This window comes from Mustela erminea, chromosome 1 (genome assembly GCF_009829155.1).
Source record: "Mustela erminea isolate mMusErm1 chromosome 1, mMusErm1.Pri, whole genome shotgun sequence".
Classification (NCBI taxonomy): domain Eukaryota; kingdom Metazoa; phylum Chordata; class Mammalia; order Carnivora; family Mustelidae; genus Mustela; species Mustela erminea.
This window is the reverse complement of record NC_045614.1, coordinates 112,857,240-112,883,061: the sequence shown is the minus strand read 5'-3', so window position 1 is coordinate 112,883,061 and position 25,822 is coordinate 112,857,240. Positions and strand designations below refer to the sequence as shown.

The 25,822-nt window shown below is 40.7% G+C and overlaps 1 protein-coding gene across 9 annotated transcripts in view; it reads left to right on the top strand.

Moving 5' to 3' along the window:
* Positions 1 to 25,822, top strand: part of MAP3K13 (mitogen-activated protein kinase kinase kinase 13) — a 168,626-nt gene that overhangs the window by 71,812 nt on the left and 70,992 nt on the right. The gene's annotated exons all lie outside the window — the stretch shown is intronic.

Below are 25,822 nucleotides of genomic sequence, written 5' to 3'. Positions count from 1 at the left end.
TTGTGTACCAGTCAGGGTCTCGAGCTTGCAATTTGGGGAAGATAAATACTTGTCCGACCATTTTTTCCCCCCTCCAAAGCTTTTATTATGGGACTCACAGGGGTGTATTTATACATCTTTAGGGCTCTTTCTGTCAATCTGTGCATTTTATTTATATTTTCAAAACTTAAAAGCCTGCACCAGAGGCAAAAGGAGAATGATCCTTAAATTCTGATCTGCAAAAATCCCCGAATGAAAATTAAGAAGTGGTTTCGTAATACATTCCATAATTATATTGCATTGAGATGCACATGAGTGTTTTCTGAAGATGAACTTCCAGCTGAAAATAGTTTATTCTGCTGTGCTTGGCAAACATGGGAAAGTTCTGATATGTTCCAAGTATTAAGTTGGTTTGATACTTTTGCTTGGAGGTTTAACAGAAAGTTAGTATTTGTGATCGAATTTATTTTCCAAGATTCTGGATTATATTCTGGTGAAAGTTGGAATCATAAAGAAGAGGGATGGGACCCTGTGACATGTCCTGCCCCAGGGCAGCTCCTCAACCCAGATAACCTAATAGCATTTTCCACCTCCCTCACTTGGAGCAAATTATATTCTAGTTGGCAGCATCTACCTGCTTGTTGTCTCCAGTGAGAGGGAAAGCAAAATGTCTGTTAATTTCTTATCATCCAGCATTCTCGTGTTTACTTTGTCTAATCAATACTTAGTTTTGAGATTTTTCCTATTATCATCTTTTCTCATGAAATAGGGCTTCTGAACTGGAGCTCTCATGACCTGTTTTGAAGATTATTAGTGACTCTTCCCACTGTAAACTCATTTAGAATTACCTGAGAATTTGGAGTTTTCTTTTGTTTCTCATCTTGGCATTGCCCTTATTCGTTTTGTTTTTCTGAGTGCATCTGAACTCACCAGAGAAGGGAGAACTTATGCCTCATTCTAAATCAGATCTTTGTCCTCTACTCAGATAACTATGGTTTCATATTGTGCAATTTTTTTTAATAGGCTGGGTTGAGCAAATGACACAATTTCCCTGTATTTGTAAGCATCTAGACTTCTTTCATCGTTCTTCTGTGTACCTTCAGACTTTGCTGAAAGTAGCAATTGCAAAGTTACTCCAAATTACTGAAGTCCAGATCGTTGCTGGATCAAAAGACTGAATTCTTAGATTTTTTTCTTTTTAAAAAATGTGTTTATATAATTAAGCTCAAGAAATGTTCATCAAACGCTGTCTTTTCTATACATTTTGGCAAGAGGGCTTTATTTCCATGAAAGAAATACAGTCTGTACTTTGCATTTTATTAAAGTAAAAACTATCCCTTTAAGGCACAGAGTAGATACAGAATCTCCCTCTCTCTCCACTCCTAGTGGCTGTATTCTAGATTATATTTATTTTCCTGTATAGTGTACTTGTAGGGAAAAAAAACACAATAACTCTTAATTGTTTAATATCAAACAATAAAATCCTGTGTATCAGTGACTGTCAATAGATGCCTTTCTGTTTCAAAATTGAAGCTACTCCAGAAGTAGGAATTAATTTATTTAGTAAACAAAGTCAGTCAAGCCAGAGCCCTCTCCTGGGGAACTGTCAAAAGCATGGTTCCTAAAGGACCAGAGGCCATATCCACTGGTAGAGGCCGGAACAACAGTACTTTGGATGGCAGAACCAGTCAGTTTGGTTTGCACTGTCTACCTACCCTCTCTCGCTCGGCTATAACTGAATTAATTGCTTGTGGAGCTCAAGTGAATCAAGATGGCCAAGATGACCAATGCTGCCAGGTGGCAGTCTGACCCTTATAATTTTGACTAAAATAAAAAGCATTTCCCAAGAACACTGCTTTACTTTAAAAAACAAACAAACAAACAAACAAAAGAGTCATTTAAGAGATAATACCCTCCTGCTCTGTGTTGGTTGGTTATTCCTTAAGAATATAGGAGGAGGGGCGCCTGGGTGGCTCAGTGGGTTAAAGCCTCTGCCTTCGGCTCAGGTCATGATCTCAGGGTCCTGGGATCGAGCCCCGCATCGGACTCTCTGCCAACAGGGAGCCTGCTTCCTCCTCTCTCTCTCTCTGCCTGCCTCTCTGCCTGCTTGTGATCTCTGTCAAATAAATAAATAAAAATCTTAAAAAAAAAATATATATAGGAGGAGAGAAAGATTTAGAAGATGCCATATTTCCTCCTAAGGAATCTAGAAGGGGAGATACCATACACATATAGGGTGATCAAGATTGGAATTACTTGGGGAACTTTCTCTTTTTCAGTGGTTTTTAGTAATGTTCATAGAGTTGTTCTACCATCACTGCAACCAATTTTAAGATATTTTCATCACTGTAAGAAAAAAAAAAGAAAAAGAAACCCATACACATTGGCAGTCACTCCTCATTTCCCCTTAGCCCCCCAGCTGTAGGCAACCACTAACCTTTATTCTTTATACAGAGATTTGCCTATTCTCATCATTTCATATTAATGAAATCATGTAACATACAGGCTTTCATGACTAGCTTCTTTCACTTGGATAAGGTTTTCAGAGTTCTTCATATTACAGCATATATCAGGGCTTCATTCCTTTTTTTGTGGAATAATATTCCATTGTACAGATATACCGTGTTTTACTGATCCATCCATCAGTTGATGGACATTTGGGTTGTTTCTCCTTTTTGGATGTTCTGAATAATGCTGTGAACATTTGCATACAGGTTTTTGTGTGAGCGCGTGTTTTCATTTCTCTTGAGCATATACCTACCAGTGGTATTGCTGGGTCCTATGATAACTGTATGTTTCACATTTTTCAGGAACTGCCAAACTGTTTTACAAAGCAGTTGCACCATCTTACATTCCCACCAGTATAAGCCTCATATAAGGCTTTCAGTCTCTACAACCTTGGCAACACTTCATTATATCTCTAATTTTGATAAGAGTATCTTAGTGAATTTGAAGTGCTATCTCCTTGTGGTTTTCGTATGCATTCCCCTAATGGTTAATGATGTTGATCATCTTGTTATGTGCTTATTGGCTCTCTGTATTTCTTCTTTGGAGAAATGTCTATTCAGATCCTTTGCCCATTTAAAAAGTTAGTTATTTCTTTTTTTGCTATTGAGTTTGAGAGTCTTTGATATGTTCTTTATCAGATATATGGTTTGCAAATATTTTCTTTCATTCTATGAGCTGTCTTTTTACTTTCTTGGTGGTATTGTTTGCTGTGCCCCTTTTTAAAAATTTTGATGAAATTCAGTTTCTTGGGATGCCTGGGTGGCTCAGTTGGTTAAGCAGCTGCCTTCGGCTCGGGTCATGATCCCAGCGTCCTAGGATCGAGTCCCGCATCGGGCTTCTTGCTTGACAGAGAGCCTGCTTCTCCCTCTGCCTCTGCCTGCCACTCTGTCTGCCTGTGCTTGCTCTCGCTTCTCTCTCTATGACAAATAAATAAATAAAATCTTTAAAAAAAAAAAAAAGAAATTCAGTTTCTTCACTTTTGTTGTTGTTGTGCTCTTAGTGTCCTATCCAAGAAGACTTTGCCTGACCCAAGGTTATGAAGATTTATCCCTATTTTTTAAAGGGTTTTACAGTTTTAGCTCTTACAGTCATGTCTGTGATCCATTTTGAGTTAATTTTTGTGCATGGTATAAGGAAGTGTTCAACTGCATTCTTTTGAATGAGGATATCCAGTTCCAGCAATATTTGTTGAAAAGACTGTTCTCTCTCCCATTGAATTGTCTTGGCACCCTACCAGGAAACTTAAAAAAATACTGATACCATGCTCCTGCCTCCAGAGAGTCATATTCAATTGGCCTGTGGTGGGGCCCAGACATCTGCATTTTTTAAAAGCTCCCAGATGATTCTACTGTACATCCAGAGTGAAAACTATTTGCATGGATAGAGGGTTAGTTTTAAAAAGAAGAGGGACACTACTTCTGAATCAAGAAAAGTCAAGAAGACACAGAATTCTAAATGGAAAGGAGAGAAAAGAGGAAAATTAAGATTCATACTAGAGAGCATGGATTTTCTTGCTGAGTAAGAGTTAGGCATTTTCAAAGAGGTTAGTGAGATACATTAAAGGAAGAGAAGGAGCTGACACTTATTAAGCAACTTCTCCATGCCTAGAAATCTGGGAGCTTTCACATACATTATTTCATTTAAAATATAATCCTCGATGTATGAAGTACCTCGAGGTACTACTACTCCCATGATGAGAAAAGAGGCTCAAAATGTTGATGACTCAGCCAAAGACACCAGGTGGTGCATATGATACCCAATTCTGAAATCCAGGTCTAATTCTCCACCCCATTCTCTTTCTTCTGTATACCATGGCTTTTGAACATTGAGATCTACCTTCACTTGTTATTGATTTGGTCTAGCAAGGGTCTGAGGTTTGGCAATGGTCTAAGGTCTTCTCTTGCAATGTTCTGGAAAGGACAATGGAGTAAGACAAGTTGGATGGTGGGGAGTAATATAGGGTTAAGTGTTGGTACAGCAGGTGTGGTAGAAGATAAGAGGGTATGTGTAAATGAAGATTATCATGTGACAGTTAATCATGGAGCCCATGCTGGCTATGCTCTATGTAGATAGAGGCAGCAGGAAAAATCCCAAGAGGACAAAGGAGCAGTATACTAGGGTTGAGAGAATAATTGAAAGGAATGGTGGAGAGATGGGAAAGAAAATAAATCAAATAGAACTAACAGGTGTTGAAGTGTTGGCATTCTTTTAATCAACAAATATTGAACATTTACATAGCAGTGAAAAAAAAATTCTTGCTCGCTTGGGGCCTTATTATATTGGGAAGACAAATAAAGTAAATTGGGTTTAGGCAGTGATAAATTTTAAAGAGAAGTGTAAAGGTGGAAGAGGAATAAAGTGTGCTGGGAGTGGGGTAAAGTCAAAAAGGGACTTCTTCAGAGCACCTTGTTGGTTCAGTCAGTAGAGCATGTGGCTATTGGTCTTAGGTCATGAGTTCAAGCCCCATGCTGGATGTGGAGCCTACTTAAAAAAATAATTTAATTAAAATACATTAACATTTCTAAAAGGGACTTTTTCAATGTATGCTTTATTTGTGGATATAGAGTCAGAGAGATTCAGATTCAGAGAAACTAAGGAAATATCAAACCAAGTGGTTGACCAAGTCAGGCACAATGGGTATACAAAGAGAACTGCTCTAAGACTAAAACTCAAAGTGAATATTTAGTATTCACTGTTTGTTCATCACTTTATAGCCTGTGTCTGGCTTTTTTGTCTACATTTGTTTGTTATAGGAGAACCATTTTGGGGGGATTAGTGATTTTTCTGCTGGGCAGAGGCCAGAGCAGAGGTGGTACTTGGGAAACTTTTCTAAATTTTGCTTGCTGCCCTGTTAGGATCAATCCATCTGAGTATGTGGGTAGTTGTGGGGGGTGGGGGGCGGTGTGAGGGCTGAGGGGATGTCCTTTCAGAACATCACACTGAAAATTACTGCATGGTGAGTGATAGCCAATGAGGAGGATGTGTTCTAGTTGTCAGATGAATCAGGGGAAGAACCACCAGTGATGGCTTAAATAGCTTTTGCTTATTACACTTCAGCAGAAGGTTCTCGTGCACCACCTTGAACAGATGATGAATTGAGCCCTTGCATGTAGAGGTTTTAATAATGAGGTTCTTTTTTGCAACCATATACCTACCTTCTTTCATCAACCTAAAGATTTCTTATATTAAAATGGATAAAATCAATGTACTTTCTGTTTGCCTGCCTTATAAGACACAAAGACACAATGGAAAAGGCTTCGGATTAAGTCAGTAAGTACCTATGTAGCAGTATCAGGTCATCCGTGGCAAGACAGTTCTCTTGACTTTTTAAAATTTGTCGTCAGCTTTCATTTCAAAATATGAGATGAAGACATTTTTTTAGTGATCTCAAATGTCCTTTCTATAACATCGTAACCTTTCTTGGCATCTCATTATTACCAACATGGAGAAGATGAGTGACAACTCATAAGACAATCTGGTTAAAATCTGCCTTTACTCCAGTTCTTTCATAGTACTTTTCTACCAGTTTAGCCCCCATGGGATATTGCTACAGCTGAGGAGGAGGGGAAAATGTCTTAAGTGTTTCAGATGGGTGAGACACAGAAAGGTTAAGTCACTTTGGGATCTGCCCACGGACTTCATCATAAGCAGGAAATAAGATCCTAATGAGATCTGACCCTGCCACCTTTGGGCATGCCCATATAAATGTCACTTGTCTTGGCCATTATTCTTTGTGGTCAAGAGAGAGCTTCCATTTAGACTGGTGATGTGGGCTAATAGGAAATACGGCAACAGATAATTTAATAACCTTAGTTTGGTTATGTGTTACAGCCTTTCTTTATCTGACTTCTGTTAGTGCTGTTAAGAAGCAAAATTCAGGGCGCTTGGGTGGCTCATTCAGTTAAACATCTGCCTTTGGCTCAGATCATGATTCCAGGGTCCTAGGACTGAGTCCTGCAAATTGAAATCATATTGGCTCCTTTTGACCATCTCTCAATACCTCCTGTCATTCTTTAAATCAGCTGAAGCAAGATGAAGAGTGAAAGACTATAGTAAATAAGAAAATGAGAACCACTAAATTCATAAATGGTACAACCAGTCTTTGAAAAAAAAATAAGATTTTTGTGAAAAAATAAGATTTTGTTATTTTGTATGAGAGTTGCTACGTTTTGAGAATTATTCTTCCCAGACTTCTCCAAATAACAAGTTGCTTGATGGATTGGTGTCTTGAGTTTGCAGATTTTTGCCCAGGAAAAAGATAAATTGTAAAAATTACAAAACAGAAAACATCCTTCCCATCTTAGGTTCATTTCATCAGTCTAGAATTTTTCTTGTATTCTTTTTTATTTGTATAATAGTCAAGGAGAGCTGTCTCATGTCTAGGCCTAACAGCTATAATTTCAGATAGTGGCTTCCATTTAGTAACAATACCTTGTATGTGGAGCCGTGTGGTAAAACCATCTTGCAAAAAGATGAGTGCAAAAAGCACTCGTGTATTACAGAGAAGGTTAGTAACTGTACAATTTTAGTTGTTTAAAAATTAGAGGAGAAAATGTAGGACTTCCCACTGACAAACGGTAATTGTCTTCAATCCGCTGATTTGTACCAAATTCCTGGGCTAAGGTAATAGTTGAATTCAGCAGTACTAGGAGGACATTTTAGTGCAACTCTGGATCCCCAAAAGGCCAGAGAAGTAGAAGAATGAGTTGATTGATGGTGAAGGGCTTAGGAAATAGTCAAAGATAAAGGACTGGAGAAAGGTGATAGAAAAAAGAAGGGGGGGAGGTGCGGGGAGGAGGAAAAAGAAGGAGGGGGTGGGGGAGGCAGAGCCCAGGGAGCCTGTGGTTGGACTGATGGTTTACCATGGGCAGGTGGCAGCCAGGAGAGCAGCTTCTATCTTAAATCAAAGAGAATGGATCGGGAGCCAGACTGAAAAGAAAAAAAAAAAAAAAAAAGACTCATTTCGAGTCCTAAAAAGGGCTGTCACAGTTGCTATTACTAAAGAGGGCTCAATTTGCAAAATAAGCCCACCGAGGCTTCTTATTACCCCTGAGGCGCTGTGCCTACATTTGTGGTAGCTGTCCTGCCTGCCTCTAATGGGACACATTAGGCTATCCGCAGGCGCGGATAACCATGGATAATTGAGACTAGGGAGATCAAGCCCACCACAATACAAAACCGTGACTGCTTTTTCCAGGGAAGATAATCTTTTGATTAAAGAGAGATTAAGCATTTTACTAATTACGCACCAATTATTTCCTCTCACATAACAAATTCAAATACATATGTACCTAAGAAGAAACACATGCAACATACCTTTGGATATTTTCGGTCACTACTCTCTAGGCTGAAAAGTACAGACTCATTTTAAATCTTTGCTAAGCAGAGAAACTCCTGGGAAATACCCACCTGATACCGCAGCTGCCAGGGCTCAGAGCCAATGTGAAAAGAAATTGTAATTGTACTCCTTTGCCAGGTTCTCCTCCCCGCCCACCCACCCCCATCTTCCTCCTCCTGTTTCTGGCCATTTTTGAACAGAACCCCTTCCATCTGTTTGTCTAATCAAAAATAACTGAACATTTGCTTTACGCTGCTTATGTTAATGATCAAAGCCAGGCTCGAATCTAACCTTTAAGTAGTCTCAGAGACCTGGAGACCAGAGTTGATTCTTTGAGAAAGAGAAACAATCACATAATCCTTTGTATTTTCTGTTAGGGCAGAAGCCCTGTTTGGAGAAAAGATCATAACGCTCGGAAATAGAACTCACTTCGCATCACCGGCTCTCCTTTGATCCCAAGGTTATCTACATGATAAGGGCTTCCTTTAACTGAATCTTAACACCTTTGATACTGGCTTTTGTTAGAGTCAAATGCTTTTGCCCCAGATGGTCTTACAAATGGCTGTCCGTCTTTTTCCTGCTATTTAAAAGGCTGTGGGATGGTTTTAAAAACCAAAGAACCATCCAGCCACCTGGATTCTAAAAAGCCTTGAACCGAGTCTGGAAGGTGAAAAGGAATGACCAAGAGAAACTTATTATTAATGCAAAGCAAAAGGGTCCCTAGGGTAAGGAAGAAGGAGTCACTCCAAGGGAGTCCAGGAGACGGACTATACTTCATTAAAAGCTTCGCCAAGCTCAAGAGTAATTTGAAACAGTAATTGTTATTTACCTGAGATGCATATGTCTTGTACCCAGAGATGTCTTTATGCTGGAGAACAGTTATGTTTGGGGATTGGCCTGAAGGCTCAGGATGAGGAAACTGTAGTTTCAGGGCTTCCATCTTCCAAGAGAAATCTCTTCTGCGTTATTCCTGGGTGGTTGCAGTTAAGGATTTGCCAAAGACCCAGAAACTAAGCTTGCGGGCCTGGTTTGGGGACCTATCCTTCCACAGCTGTATATTATCACAGGAAACTGAAAAAGTAAAAAAAAAAAAAAAAAAATTCTTTGACACTTTTTACCAAGCGAATTTTTCAGATCATCCTATTTTGTATGTAATTCCTAAAGTATAGTTTGTGAAAAACTACTCAGTAAGATTTTTTTTTTCAGGTACTTTAATGTTAGCTTTTGTACAAAGTGTGCCTAAATAACAAGAGGAAACAACAAAAACAATTTTTTCCCCTTTATTTCAACTGAGAAGTTGACCAGCCATATTGGCCTCCCCCTACCAGCTGTGACTAGGTCTAACCATCCTGGCTAGCTAGCTCGCCTCCACAAAACCTGGTGTGGATTTCTTTTGATGAGCTATGCATCAATTATTTTCCTCCCTTCTCCCGCTCCCAGCAAAAAAGATGCAAGCTTAAACCCGGGAAGAGATCTACCCTGGAAGCGGCTTACAGGGTGGTTCTCAAAGTGTGGTCCTAGATCAGACCATCATCGTCACCTGGGAACTTGTTAGAAATGCAGATTCTCAGGCCATTCCCCGGATGTTCTGAATCAGAAATGCTGGGGATGGGGGTGCCCAGGCAGCTGTGTCTTAACAAGCTGGCTAGGCGATGCTGATGCAAACTGAAGTGTGAGAATCCTTGGTTTATAGTAGAGCTTGTCACACTCCCCATGTGCATGGGAATCACCTGGAATTTTGTTAAAAACCAGATTCTGGGGGTGCCTGGGTGGCTCAGTGGGTTAAGCCTCTGCCTTCAGCTCAGGTCATGATCTCCGGGTTCTGGGAGATCCCCCGCTTGCCTCTCTGCCTATTTCTGATCTCTCTCTGTCAAATAAATAAAATTTTAAAAAACAAAAACAAAACCCAGATTCTGATTCACTTAGTCTTGGGTGATTTTTGTCAGCATTTCTAATGCGTGCCCAGGTGATGCTGATGTCCCTAGTCCTTGGATCACACTTTGTAAGTAGTGGCAATCTGAAGAATCTCAACATGAGCCATTGCAAGAACTGCATTAAGTGGGCTTTGCCAAAACTGAAATTTTCCCAAGGAAATACTGCTAAAAGAGGAGGAAGTTTTAGGCCTAAAGATTTAATCACAGAATTATTTTAATGGAAAAATAGAAAAATATGGTCGATACTCGCTATTTGCAGATTGTGTATTTGTTAATTCACCTACTCACTAAAATTTATTTCTCACCCCCCAAATCAATACCTGTGATGCTTTTACAGTCATTCAGAGACAGATTTATGCAGAACAGAGAAAAATTTGAGTTGCCGGAAATACATATCCCAGTTCAGATGGAGCAAGGTGACACTCTCTCCCTTCATGTTTCAACGTTCATACTGTGAACAAGTGCCTTCTCAAAGTCAGTTTTATGGGGTGTGCTGGAGTGGCCCAGTTGGGTAAACGTCTGCCTTCGACTCAGGTCATGATCCTGGGATCCTGGGATTGAGTCCTGTTTCTCTCTCTTCCTCTGCTGCTCCCCCTGCTTGTGTACTCTCTCTCTCTCTCTCTGTGTCAAATAAGTAAATAAAATTTTTAAAAATAAAATAAAATAGCCCCAAGCATAGTGCTGAAATATTGCCTAGTATTCCTGGTGCAAGAAGGCTGTGATGTGCCTTGCAGAGAAAGCGTGCTTCGTTGAGGCTTGAGCTACTGTGCTGGTGACCATGAATTCAGCATTAATGAATCAACAATGCATCAAGTAAGGTGTCTTCAAATAGAAACCCACATAAAACAAGGTTATGTATTGATCAGCTGATGAAAATGTAGTGACTAGAAACCTACCCGTGTATTTCTCCAAGGAGCTGTGTGGTTGAGCATCCACTAATCCGATCCACTGTTTGCAGAGACTTTATGGAACAAGACAACCAGAGTCAACTATAGTTAATAGCCAATTAATAGACTATATGCTGCCATTTTAAAATGAGGGTGATGTAATCTGTGCAATCAGATGAAAAATGTGTATGATGTTTTGGGAAGAGAAAAGAAATGGGAGTCAAAGTTTCAAGAGTAGCACAGAGCTTTTTCAAGTAAAAAATTGAAGCAAGTATGCCAAGCCTTTTTGAGTTAGGGTGGTGAATTATTTTTTTCTCTATTTCTCAAGTTTTTATAATACTGTTAATTTGCTTTTATAATGTTACGCTGTAAAATATGTGTCTTACTAGTTCTTTCGGAATGATAAGATATGAAAAGGGACCACTGGTTAAGAAATTGACCTTCTTAGGAAAGACCTTACTAACATCAGTATAAGAGAGTATGCTCTCTGTGTTAAATATCAAAATTGTTCCATGTGAATATCGAAGAGAAATCTAATTGCAAACCCCCAGCAAAGGTAAAACAAGTACTTGGTAGGTACTTCTGAAACCAAGCTTTGGCAATAATTTATCTTGCCTAAACATAGTTCTTCTAACTTCTCTCTGTTTTCTACTTTTCAACGTGATTAATAGCTTGGCTTCTGAAGTCAGAGAGTTGAGTCATGACAGACCCATCTATTAGCTATCAATGCCTAACTGAACACCTCTGAGTTTCCCCCCATAGATACAATGAGGGCCCTTATAGAACCTAGTGAGAGTACCACAAAGGGCTGAGCTGTGGTCATGTCCCATGATTCTAGTCTTCTCTTCCCTTCCACATGCTTTTTTCTGCTCCCATTCCCTTTTCCCTGCCATAGAGAAAGTCAAACAAAACCGTCTTTCGTCTCTACTAGGAATGGCCATTTTATGAAACTGTTCACAATTTAAAAAGCAGATGAGTTGAATATTTCCCTCTGACTCCATAAAATAAAAGCTTAAAACTGAAGTCCACACATTCTATTTGAGCGTGGCCTATGCTTTTTTGATAGTGGGGGTGGGGGCTGGGTCACAGATCTTGAGAAGGATTTGTATAAGAAAGTTTCTCTTATCCTGGGACCCTGCGGAGAACACAGCTTTCAGAATACGTTCTTGAATGGCCGCCATGTGCTGATGCTGGGTTAGGTATTGGGATGTAGTGACTCTAATGTTCTTGAACAATCTAGCCATGGCAATTGCCTTCACAGAACTTACAGTCTAGGAGGGGAGCTAGTCAAAGAGTCATTATAATAGATATGTGCTGTTGGGCGAGGGGGGAAGGGGTCAGTGAGTATGGGCCACTGGAGGAAGACGTAAGTGGGGCATCTCACCCAGACTTGAGTGATCCAGGTACATGAACCCCAAAGAACAAGCAAGAGCTGGGTGGGAAGAGGATGGTACGGAATGTGCATTGTATGCCAGGGGGACTACAAGTGCCCAGAAGTAAGAGAGTGGGGGCAGTGAATTCCAAGAACTAAAATGTGATTGCAGGGCTGTATCAAATATGAGGCTAGAGAAGCAAATCATGCCAAGAGGGTTGGACTTTATTCTAGGAGCAGGAGGTTTTGCAAAGTTAAGTAGTATGTTCAGAATTACATGCTAGAAAAAGCGCTCTGGCTATGGAGAGAATGGAATAGGATGGAGAGACTGGAGACAAGGCTACAATTAGGGGGTTGTTAAAATAATCTAGGCAATGGTGAAGATGAGCTGTGCTAGAAAGGGTTATTGTGACGTGCATAAATTTAAAGAGATACTCAGAATGTTGAAGGATACTTTTTTAAAAGGTAAAATGGTGATTCATACACATATCAAATGAATGTATGTCGAATATTATACTTAACACATTAATTTAATGAGGGAACCAGTAAGATCCTATAAGGAAGATCCCCAAAACACATATACACGTAGGCAGAAAGGAATGATGGCGTGCCAAAATGAATGTGCAACTAGGGGCAAAACCAGTCAGTATCCACAGAGCATTAATAATCCATTGCATTCCATCAGACTCAATTCATTCACATTTCTACGGACAAGAATCAGTTGCATTACTAGACGTTTGCTACAATTTTAAGCTGTAAATATCTCAAAACCAAGGCAAGTCTCCCATAAACTGGGAGTGGTGCCCTAGGCAAGGATACCCAGTATTCTTTTTGCCCTTTTCAAAGTCTTTGACAATTTTCCCTGACACAAAAATATCTACAGGACTTTGGTGATTAGTTGGACATGGTAATGGTAAGTGGAGAGGAAAAGAGAAAAGTCATCTGTGCCATTTCATTCATTCAAGGAAGCTGAGGAAGCATGCAGCTAAGAAATTGAAAATGGAACAGGAGGGGCCAATGGGAAAGTTTCGGAGGGAAGAGAGTGAGCAATGGGGTCACGGAAGAGGATACACAGAGAAATAAAGGGTTGAGACCCTAAACTGGAGATGCTTACTTATATCTTGGGCCCTTACAAAGGAGAACCAGAAGGTTTTGCAGGGTAGAATTACCTGGCTACAAGGTTTGAAGAATTATTCCCAGTAGTCCTCTGATCTGTAGTGTCCATATTAGAAATCTTCCTTTATCTTACGTCCCTCTGGGCAGTTGCCCTTCTGTACCTGCTTGCTTGGAGTAGAAGTCAGAAGAACGGTGTTAAGAGTGTAGAAAGTCATTTTGATTCAACTAAGTTGATTTAATGCAAAAAAAAAACTCCGAGGACAGAGAGAGTCTTGTGTATCTCTGTCCCTGGGATGTCTGCCATAACATTCAGTAATGATATTTCATAAACAGATAGAATCAAAGACTAACATACTGGATTATGGCCTGAAGAATTCAAGGGCTTGCCCAAGATCATATAGCTGCTTATGTAAGGATTCTAGGATTCAAACGCAGTTCTTCTGACTCTAACGCTCTTGTCACCAGGATGAGTGAGTTATGTTACAAACTCATGGAATTTTCAGCCTCCCAATTCTTAGGAAAGATGGTTTCTTATGGTTCCAGTAACCAAATATAATTGCAAATTTTAGATATGCCTTTTGTAGGGAGAGGTAGCCTTCTAGAAGTCAAATAGACTTAACAAACCATCCATTAACTGTGACCTTGGACAAGTTATTTGACCTTTCAGAGCCTCAGTTTTCTGTCTATAAAATGGTGATATATTGACCTTCATGAAGGTATAAAGATTAAATAAGACAAAGTCTATAAAAAGTTGAAGCGTAATAGGTGCCTTAACAGATGTTAGCATGTTTTTCTTCTAAGGCTTAAAGCTTTTAGATGCTTACTTTATACTAAAATCTGCCTCTATTTTAACATGGGCTATATTTAGGACTGAAATCCTTTTCTTAAGTCTTATCTAACCTAAACTTAGTTTCTTAAAATATAATTTCTGTAGAAAGGTATTTGTTTCTTGATATGTTTATCACCTATTTCAAATCCTTTGCTTTTCTTTCTTCCCAGTATACTAACCTTTGCCATTACATGTTTCTAAAATCACACTGCTATATTACAACTTAAATTGCGTTTGTTTAGTTACAGCATTTTGGTCCCCTTTATTTCTCAGATTTGACAGGCATCTCTATTTTAACATGTTTCTTTCTTTCTTCCTTCCTTTTGTTCTTTCTTTTTAAGATTTTTTATTATTTAAGAGAGAGAGAGAGCTGGGAGACTGGCAGAGGGAGAGGGAGAAGCAGGCTCCCGGCTCAGTGGCGGGGGCTTGATCCCAGAACCTGAGCATGACCTGAGCCAAAGGCAGACACTTAACCAACTGAGCCACCCAGGCTCCCCTTAACATCTATTTTTAATTCTGCTTTAAAAATACCATTACAGGGGACACCTGGGTGGCTCAATCAGTTAAGCGTCTGCCTTCAGCTCAGGTCATGATCCCAGGGTCCTGGGATTAAGTCCCACATGAGGCTCCTTGCTTAGTGGGAAGCCTGCTTCTCCCTCTGCCTGATGCTCCCCCTGCTTGTTCTCTCTCCTGACAAATAAGTAAATAAAATCTTAAAAAAAAAAATACCATTACAGGCCATTTGGGTGGCCCTCCCTTCGACTCAGGTCACCACCCCAGGGTCATGTGATTCGAGCCCCATATTGGGCTCCCTACTCAGCCGGAGGCTTGCTTCCCTGTCTCCCACTCCCCCTGCTTGTGTTCCCTCTCTTGTCCCTCTCTCTGTCAAATAAATAAATAAAATCTTTAAAAAAAAATTAAAATTAAAATACTGGTACAATTCAGGATTGTGTTTGTTTCCTTCTTAAAAATCATTTCCTGAAATTCCATAACAGTATTCTGTTCCTCTGCCATTTCCTGAAATATGCAAATATTCTGAAATCATAAACAGGCAGATATATCCTGCCAGACCTCTTGTGACAAAAGCATTTCAGGGAGTTTGAAAGTGATATAATGATTGGGTCCATTTCACACTATTGGGAAAGGGGATTGTTACTAAACCTTGGTAAGCCTCAGTTTTCCTTGGAGAAGGGTCAATGATACCTGCTCCGTTTACCTCACATGGCTTCTGTGGGGCTCAAAGGAAATCCATATATATGGAATTACCTTGGAAACTGAACTGCATATATAAATGTAAGATAACGCAGTGTTTATTGCTATTTTTTGCCATTCTTTTGATGTAAGTCCCTGAGAACATAGGCCGATGGGGCACACTGCAGGGAGTGTGTGTATGCCCCTAAACAAGTGAGAGCCAGTTGTGATCTTTATCTTCCTTCCTCAGTTTTTCAGACTGGCAGGCAGAAGGCTTTATGTGATGAAATCCTATATGCTCAATTTGGAGCGACTGAAGGTATTTAGAACTTTTCATTGCTGGGTGTTGTGTTTGCCGAGTTATTTACACCACCTAGCAACCTGGCCCAAGACAAACAGTCCCTGTGAGCTGCACCGTGACTCGCTCTACCTGTCACTGCTCTGTTAATGTAACAGCAAACATTTACTGTACCTAGAAGATGGTGTTCCCCTCCTCCCCTTTACTATTAAATTAATCTTGTTCTGTAATTGTTTTAATTTTTTTAAAGGTTTTATTTATTTATTTGACACAGATCACAAGTAGGCAGAGAGGCAGGCAGAGAGGAGGAAGCAGGCTCCCTGCTGAGCAGGGAGCCCGATGTGGGGCTTGATCCCAGGACCCTGGGATCATGACCTGAGCTGAAGGCAGAGGCTTTAATCCACTGAGCCACCCAGGCACCCCACCATAATTGTTTTATAATCTCCAAAAGTAACCCGTAAATTGAGAGAGTCTTACAATTGAAAGACATAGGAGAGGCCATTTGGTTCAATCTTTTTTACTAAAGCAGGAGTCTTATCATTTCTTTAATAGATTGAGCATTTCCAGAGATGGGGAGAGTGAATTGGTTTTGATATATCCTTTTGTATTGTTGATTATTTTGATTCTCTATATTCACAAAATGGATTTTTTTGTTTCTGTTTTTGCTAAAAAGGGTCTTAGAGACCATTCTGGTTCAGTTCCTTTCATTTGCACATGAGGAAATTAAGGCCCAGAAAGGTTAGGTGACTTGCCCAAGGCTAAACAACTAATTTATGACACAGCTGGGACTCCTGATTCCTGGTAGCTTCTTTCCAAATCATTAAACAGCAAAATTACTGAAGTCCTAAATGTTGAGTAGTATTAAATGCTATTATGCACTATATAAGCACTTTAGTATGCAGCATATTTTAGTGTGACCAATATTTATGTTGTAATATAAATAAGTTTATTTTGATTTTGGTGGAGAAAATCTAAATCTTTCTTTATAATTTTGTACAAACATCTCCTTAAAACTTCATGAAAACTTCCCTGTTTTAAGCTGTAATTTTTTTCTTCGCTTTCGTTTTTGGGGGACAGGGATTGGGAAGAAGTCATCAGTCTGATTCTTATATCTAAGAACTTACATGGCCAAAAAAGACACAAAACCACATTTCTCTGCCTCACATGAGGTTTGGGGAGTGGACTGGAGCCATGGGCTTTTTTCTGTTCTTGTCAGGCTTTGGTCCCAGGCTTGTCAGTGGCAATGAGGATGAGACAGGAGTAGAGCCTGTCCATATGCCAAGGGGACTTTGAAACGTTGCCCAGCCTATCCCTGCTTTCTAGAAGGACTGCATTTAAAAGGAAGCTGCAGCCTTTTTTTTGGTCCTGTGGAGTTACTTGCTGGAAGCCCTAGGATCACCCTTTGACCGTGTGTGGAATGGGTGGTGAAGAAGAAGACAGAACACTCATTGGCTCTGACGGAAGAAGATGATAGACTCTGGGGGTCTAATGTGTGTGGACAGATGTGGGGGAAGGAGCATTGCTATAGTAAAGCGCCAACAAGCAGTGCTGTCTGTTCTAAGAAATTACCTAGACCTCCGAGAGGGAGGACCTGGCAGCAGCTTTGGGCCTGTCATCCCATGGGCTAACCTTAATTCCTTGTCTGTTGTAGATTGAAAAATATTAAGGCTTGTCAGATGCATCAACAAGAAAGACATTTTCTCCCCAAATTTCAAACTGTTGGCCTCCTATCCTTGTGAAGACCAATGAGTACTCTTGTTCCCCATAGCAGAAAGTTGAATCCGTTATTTATTATCGCACTGTACCTCATACCTCTGTTATAAGCATTTATCATGGCCTGCCTTCAGTTGTGTTCATAGCTAATTCCCCCACTGGACTTGAGTTCTCAAGAGCAAGGACCATTGGTTTTCTTTAGAAATATCTAAGGCATACCAAAAGATAAAGAGGATGCCATCTTTATATCTTCATATCCCCACACAGCTTCTAAGAAGCCCCATACTCACCTAGCATACAGCAGGTGCTCAGGAAATGTTCGTTGAATCATAGTACTAACTTCTCTCTTGTACTTATGCAGTCACGCTTCCTTTCCCTTGCAGATTTATGCCAAATCAGAATCATTTTCTCTGAGACCTAAACTTTCAGGGTCAATGCAAATATACTCTGATATTCATGGAAATAGTAGCTGAGAGGCCTTTGGAACAGTGGTGCCCACAGTGGACAGTCCTAATTGTTGATGGTCGTTAACACTCAGAAGTAGTGTTCTATTCAGAAATGCTCCATTTGAAGTTTTATATAAAGGAATGAAACAATGAGGGTGTAAATAACTAATGGGAATATGGACTTGGCCTAAAATCATAAAAGTGGTTTATTATCTGTGTTCACTGTTGTACCCATTAGCCATCACTGATTTTTTGAGGAGACCCAGAAAGTAGCTCATGGAAGACAGAGAAGACAGAGGGATTTGAAGAAAGGAACACTCTTGGATTTAGGAAGGGGCTGGTGGAGATTATTTGTGTGTGTGGTATGTGGTATGGACAATGGTGAAGAGCTTTTTGGTACATTCAGGAGGATCATGAAAGAGATAAAGGAAAATAATACAATAACCCTTGGCACCAAGCCACGGGTAAAGTGAGTCCATAAAGTGTATGACTCTTCTGATGTCAGTATAATAATTACATGAAACCTTTCTCTCCTTTTTATCTCCCCAACAGTATTTGCAGCCCTTTGTCCCAGTTTCAGTGTAGCTACTTCCTTATTTCATTTCCTGCTGCTTTGCCTGATAGAATATGTGAGTGACAGTGGAAACCCTAACTTGTTACCTTCTCATTGAAGTTCCCACCCTGTCACCTCTTCAAGGATCAAGGATCCTCTTCAAGGATCAAGGATCTTCTGCCTTGATTAGTGGTAGCTTCTAGTCCTCCCTACTAGGAAACTCTCTCTGACCATCATACCCAGCTGGTCCCTGTGTGCCGTCAATTCTGTCTTCTACATAACTCTCAGATTCTTTCCAGTCTCTCCATTCTAGCTTTTCCCATACTTCAGCATCCATCCATCCATTCATCTTCTCCCCTTAAATAGAATTGTCTTTCAAATCTAATCATGCCATTTCCCTTCACCTCTCCAAGCTTCTTTGACCGTAGGAGAAAAGAAAAGAAAAAAAAAAATCCTCTAACCCACCTTTCCAGCCTTAATCTTCTCCTCTCTCGAACCCCCACCAGTACCTGCTGACCTTTTCCCCTCTCCCCACATAACCACATGGTTTCTTTCACACCTTCAGTGCATTCCTGCATGCCTGTTCCTCTATTAAGTAATCTGATTTTTTTTTTTTTTGGTTGATATTCTTTATAGCCCTTCCATATTCATCCTGGGCAGCAACTTTCTCTTCTTTATACTTCAAAATTTCTACCTGTTTTTCTTAGAGAGCTTCTCAGGCTACGTAGTAATCATTTATTTACATATTTCCCCTCTAAAAGATTGTAAGCTTCTCTGGAGCAGGGGTCTACCATCTTGTTCATCTTTGCCTCCTTATTGCTTGACAGAGCCAGCACCCTAGGGGACTAGCAAAGAACTTGACTCCATGAATGAGCTGAATAGAAGATATCTGATAAGCAACCACCTTCCTCACAGAATTGAGGATTTTTCCATGCCATCTTGTGATTTCAGTGGTAAATCTAATGGGTGCCTTTATCAGGTGGTTGTGGTGAGAGCTAAAAGTCCTTGAGTATCTTAGAAGATGTGATAGGTCTAAGCTTTACGTATTTAAGCAACATAGAAAAAAAAAAAGCCAGTTGTTTTAGCACTTGTAACTTGTATTCTCTCTCTCTCTCTCTCTGTTTTAGAGAGAACAAGAGAGAGAAAACGCGCATGAGAGAAAGAGCCGGCGGGGTGGGGGTGGTGGTGGTAAGTAGAGAAGGAGAGAGAATCTTCAGCAGGCTGAGCACCAAACCTGGCCCACAAGAGTCAAAGTGGGCCATTGCAGCTAATTGGAGTGAAAGCAAATGAGGCTTAACCTTAACAGTCTGGAGCCCCACATGAGGCTCTATCCCAGGACCCTGAGATCATGACCTGAGCTGAAATCAAGAATCGGACACTTAACCCACTGAGCCACCCAGCCGTCGCACTTGTATTCTCTTTCTAAGACTGATCTCAGGAACCCTCTGAGGTTTAATATAAGACCTCAAAAAGTATCCTAACTAAGTTTTTCTTTCCACTTGTAATTTTCTGATTATTTTTATAAACTCAATTCTCAGCACTGTTTTCTTTCTTATTAGGATCATTCCTATCTTCTGTCTTCTTTTTACTTGCTTAGACCATTTTTGAAGTTTTCATATTTGGAGGAAATAGTCCAAAGCAACTGAACCCTTAAACTGAGGTAAGAGGCAGAAAAGAATTATCACCCACTAGGACACCTGTTTGAGGGTGTGCAACTTTCTTTCTTTTTTTTTTCCCCCAAAGATTTTATTTATTTATTTGACAGAGAGAGAGATCACAAATAGGCAGAGAGGCAGGTGGGGGCGTGGGGGGGTGGGAGGGAAGCAGGCTCCCTGCTGAGCAGAGAGCCCAATGCAGGGCTCGATCCCAGGATCCTGAGACCATGACCTGAGCCGAAGGCATAGACTTCAACCCCCTGAGCCACCCAGGCGCCCCAGGTGTGCAACTTTCTATAAGAATGTGTGTGCAAAATTGTGAAGCTTCTTTCCAGGTTAGCTTTTTTTTTAAAGATTTTATTTATTTTATTTCTTTATTTGAGAGAGAGAGAGAGCATCAGAGGGGGGAGAGTCAGGGGGAGAAGCGGACTCCCCACTGAGAAGGGAGCCTGATGTGAGACTCGATCTTGGGGCTCCAGGATCATGACCTGAGCTAAAGGCAGTCACCCAACCAACTGAGCCACCCAGGCAGCTGCCAGGTTAACTTCTCCATAGTTTTCTTTCCTTTTTTTTTTTTTTTTTTTTAAAAAAGATTTTATTATTTTTAAGTAATCAGTACACCTAACACGGGGCTGGAACTCACGACCCCTAGATCAAGAGTCAGAGCTGCATGAAGCCAGCTGGGCCTTCTTCTCAGTAGTTTTCATTCTGTGGTAAATAACGCCACCTTTTTCTTTTCAAGACACATCTGTGAGCTCACTAAGGATAGATGAAGCAGCTCAGAACCTATTGTTTGCCTCTCTCACTTGAGGACTTTTTTTTTCCCCCAGAGCGTCTCAAATCCTTGATTTCCCTTTATTTGCCAATATTTAAAGAATGAGAAGTCTCCCTGTAATTTTCTGAATTCAGAAATTTGATGTGGAGGTTGGGTGAAGGGGGGATGGGGTCTGAAAATTGCTTTTGAAAACCTGCCAGCTCTGTATCCTTCTGCTGTAGCAGAGTCCCTTGTCTGGACCTGGAGCTGCCCTTTTCTTCAGTCTGTTGTATGGATGGCTGCACTGATAGATGGATTCTCCTAGGGGAGCTTCATGGATCAGTCCTCTGTCTATTACCATGTAGCAGGATTATAATTTATAGCTCCAGATGGTGACCCCCTCCCCCATTTACTTCAGTAGAGCAGCAGAGGTATTAACTATTGAATTGCTTCATTCTTTTTTAAAAATAATCGATGGTATTTGCAAAGGGCTTTGTATAAAAATACTTGTAAAAACACAGAAAAAAAAAAAAAAGTTTCGTCAGAGCATGAAGCACATTATGCGTTATAAGAAAAAATAGCCACACGGTCAGGCTTATCATTCTTGGCCTAATTTGGTGTGGAACTGAGGTTTTTGAGGCACTGATTCTGGTCGGATTCCTGAATTTTCATAGGAGGGCATCAGCTCTTTCTTCTTGGTTGACTGTTAAAGCTTATGGGTCTATCCCTTGAAAGAAAACCAAGAATATTTGCTTGCCAGGTTCTTGGCAGAGAATAGAAAACAGCTACTCAGTTTTCTTGAAAGCTTGAGAGTGATTAACAATGATTTATTATTAAATAGTAATATTAAATAATACTATAATAAGATTAAATAATGGGAAGATTCCCTGCAGAAGGTGTAGTCCATGTCCTTTTGGATTAAATCAGACTTTCTAAGAGCTGTTTGCTTGGAATCCCTTATGTAAGCATTGCTGTTCTGGAATACCCAAGAATCTCTCTTTGTAAGGAGAGGGACCCTGAAAACTGTCCTAGGAAAGATGCTACTCTATTTGTTGAGGCTGTGTTACCGTCCTCATTTTGTGCGGATCCATGGAAGAAAGGCCTCACAGGGCTTAGTACAAGTAAAAACTGCTTCTCCTGGACAATTGGTGTGTTTTTATCTTACTTGATTAATTAATTCTTTCTATTTTGTTTGATCTATAGAAAGCTCTGGTCCAAATTTGTACCTTTTTAAACAGTTAGCACACAAATTATTTTTGTTCACTGGTTTTACTTTGGCTTTTTTTTTTTTTAAACCTTTCTGTCTTATTTTCCCTTTATTGATTTACCACCTCCTGTATTATGTGCATTTTGTCAACAGTCTCAAGTCCTTTTTAGGGCAAAGTCCATGTATCTGTTTCCTAATATGTGTTTGCGTGATTTAACCAATTTAAGAAGTCATGCTTATTTATTTATTTATTTATTTAGTCTCAATAAAACCACAACTTTAGCACTTCTTGAATTCCAGTGTTTAGCTGTATATGGTTTTGAACTCCTGAGACCTTTTACAGCTCCACAACGTGAACCATGGACAGCATTTATTGGACAGGATGTAGAAGCCAGATGACGCCTGGAAGTCTTACTGTGTAATTTAATCCTGGGTGCTGTGTTGTTTGGCTTCACTGGACTCCGAGTGTGCATATATAATTACATGCACATGCGTAAAAAGCCCAGCCCTGATAGGAAAGAGAGGGAGGAACATCATTAGCAGAGATTAGATTTGTCTCTCCAGCTGGGCAATGTGCCTCTGAATTCCAAGGGCTTTCCCCAGTGTAAATTATTAGACTGTACTCAGCTGTTGTTCAGTTCCCCACTGGCCAAGCTGCTTCTGCTAATGCTGTTAAGCTGTGGCTCAGGAGGGAAAATGTCCTCAGGTACTAGGTATATCTCTGCATGTAAAAAGAAAAATCCGTCTCATATTCACAGGACAGTAGTATATAGCCTTCTCAAAGCAAGAATAGAAAGGCAAAATGAAACAAAAGACAGACTGGGGGCCCGACTTCAGGTATATATACAACTTGGAAACTGTTAGTAGACCAAAATAATTCCCCTCTAACTAAAACGATCGGGAGCGGTGTAATACAGAGTTTCCTCCGGATCAGTTGAGAGTGTCTGATGTTAGATGTTCTGAGACTGGCGAAGTCTAAACAGATTAACCCCCCTTAGCGCTCTGAACCAAATACAGATTGAGGACCAAGGAATTCGTCAGTGATAATAGTACACGAACAATATAAAAACTCGCCGTCTTTTAAGAGAGCTTGAAGCCTAAGGCTCGGTGCGATATACATACCAATTAGTTCAGTAGAATTCACACCCTAGTAAATGATCTGTTTCTCTTTCTTCTACAGCCAGTTAATGCTACGTGTATGATGGACTAATACAACTCAGAAAGACGTGTCTTTTCTCCGTGGTTTTATTGCCCAGCATGGCCAGCTTATTGATGTAGAGGAACCAATTTATCCATTGAAGGTCAGGGAGAATAAATGAAATGCACAGATAACATAAGCACAACTGAGTGTTCATTTTATTTTATTTTTTTAATCATTAACAGTTTTTTTTTTTTTCCTCACCAACCCTATTAACAAGTAACAAAATTGGCTGACTGAAGTCTTTTTTCTCCTCCTCCTTCCATCTGGGGACGTGTTCATGCGCTGAGGAAGAGGGCCACAACTAAAGAACAAGGAGGTCAGGTAGCCGTGGGATCACCCGCTGATCAGTTTCCCAGCACGGGACCTGGGTGCTTGGCCACGTTCATCGCTATTCGCAGCGGGAAGTAGCCACTCTGTTTAGGCTCTGCAGAAATGGTAGCCTCAATATTGCATCCGTCTCAGATTAAGCCCTGCATGTGGTTGAGAACTTACCTCCTAACTTTGACGTTCTGAAGAGAGGAATTTTTTTAACATGAAAGATTGAAGAGAGAGGGTCTGTTTTTGGTATGCAGAAGAACAGCATTATCAGAATAGGTGAGAAAGCTCTCACTTCTCTAAGAAAGGCTCCCCCATAGTCACCCTTGCCAGCAAAGGCTGAGAGGAAAGCACGCCCACCGGCAGTTCACATTTGAGTGGGAGGGCTGCTGTACTCAAGCCAGCCTATGGAAACTAAGTGGCTATCATTAAAATTTAGAGTTGGTGATCAGACTGGCTTCGTGGGTGCATAACCACAGGGCCCCCATACGTGATTTAATGCTCTGGTATCTCTGCCCGGAAATTCTTAATAGTTCTTGAACAGAGGGTCTAGAATTTTCATTTTGTAGTCATCCCGCAAATTTCCTAGCCAGTCTTGTTAATCTGTAAAATTGTCATAAGCCCTGAGATGGTGTTCTTGCTAGCAGAGCATCTCAGTATGTTGAACCTTTCCTGTGGCATGTTCCTTTTTGCTCAGAGGCCATCATGTGTACTCCTTCCTGGCTCCTGCTAGCTTTCTGGAAGTGGCTCTGAAGAATGTGTTTGTGTCATTGAATGACTTGGAGGAAACTCTGCCTCAGGTTTATGCCCCCAAACAATTCTATTTTGTTAGGAAGGCATATAGGCATTATTTGGTGTAATAGCATGATTTCAGAAACTACATATTTTGCTCGTTCCAATTACTATAGTCTTGAACAAAAGTTTTTTTGATCGTTGCATGAGTAATGAGTAGTGGTTTTTGTGAAGCCAAGTTCTTCTGATCACAGGAAAGAGACTTGTTAGCTCAGCATTCAGAACCTTCCATGACGCGAAACCACCCTATAGTTACAGCGTGCTGATCACTGCCCTCCCGTGCACCTTGTGATCCAGCCCTTCCAGACTGCTTGCTATTCCTGGAAAATGCCTTTATTTTCGGGCCCTGCATTCTTTTCTTTATGAAATTCTCTTTGATGGGAATGGATGTGTTCTCCAAATAGCACCCCTGCCTCCCCCATCCTCTTCCCTTTCTCCCCGGGTGTGACTCTTACTTCAAGGTCCCACTTTGTTGAAGAAATTTCTCTTCCTCTATGGAATTTTCCCAATATTCTCAGAATTAGTTATCACATCCCGTGCTGTGCCATCCACTTTGCCGGGCGTTTACAGCCCTGTAGATTCTAGCTGAATCTCTGCTCTCGAAGCCTTACTTAATTCTGCCCTGTACTACAGTTACTTGTTTACTGATCTGTCTGACACGCTATGTTGAATGCTCCCAGAGGGTAGGACCGTCTAATATATCTCTGCCCCGTCATCCGTGGCATCATAATTGTCAGGCACGCGCTCAGTGCGTGTGTACCTAGTGTCTTTGTCCATTCAGGCTGCTGGACCAGAACACCACAGACCGGGTTGCTTATACACAACAGAAATGTATTACCCATAGCTCCGGAGGTTCAAAGTCAAATGGGAGTGCCGGCATGGTTGAACAAGAGGGCCTTCTTCTGGGTCGAAGACTCCTTGTATTCTCCCACGGCAGATCTTTCTAGAGCCTCCCTTACAGGGGCACTAATCCCATTCACGAGGACTCTACTCTCATGACCTAAGCATCTCCCGAAGGCCCCACCTACTAACACCATCACTTTTAGGGATTAGGATTTCAACATGTGAACTTTGGGGAGACCCAGACCTTCTGATTATTGAAATGAGGGAATTGGAAGGACTGCCCTAGTTCCTTTACAATATTACTTGCGTGTTCAGAGTATTTGGCTGTAATACCCTGGTTGTGATTCCCTGAAATGAAACAAGCAGCTGACATCAATTGATCTTGTGGGCAACAGCTTCGATGCTGAGAACCATTTGTGGAAGAGAGAAATGAAAGCGGGGCTGTCATTGGGAAGGAAGCCTCCTAGAATTGTGTAACAGAGGAGTCAGGGTTGCAAAGAGGAGTGAGAGTCTAGTAACAGAAAAGTTTAGAAAGGCCAGAGGGTGCCAGAGTAGTCAGGAAAAATTACCGAAAACAGCTTGAAGTCAGAAAAACAGGAAGCTTAGGGTATCACTTGACTCCCAATTTAGCCATCCCTAGCCAGCAATTTAGTTCTCAACTTCTCTTTTTGTAGCACCTTCCCTTAATTAAATTATCCTGCCATGTGAACAAGAAACGGCTTGAAATAAAGCCAGACTCATGGCAGGCCCATGTAGGAGTAGGTTAAATACATTTTTATTCTACCTATTTGACTCTCAAACTAAACCCTAGCTATTGTGAAATTGTGTCTGTTCTCTTGATTCTGCCTGGGTTGGAGGGAGAGGAAAAAAAGAGAATAAATCAGAATCAGA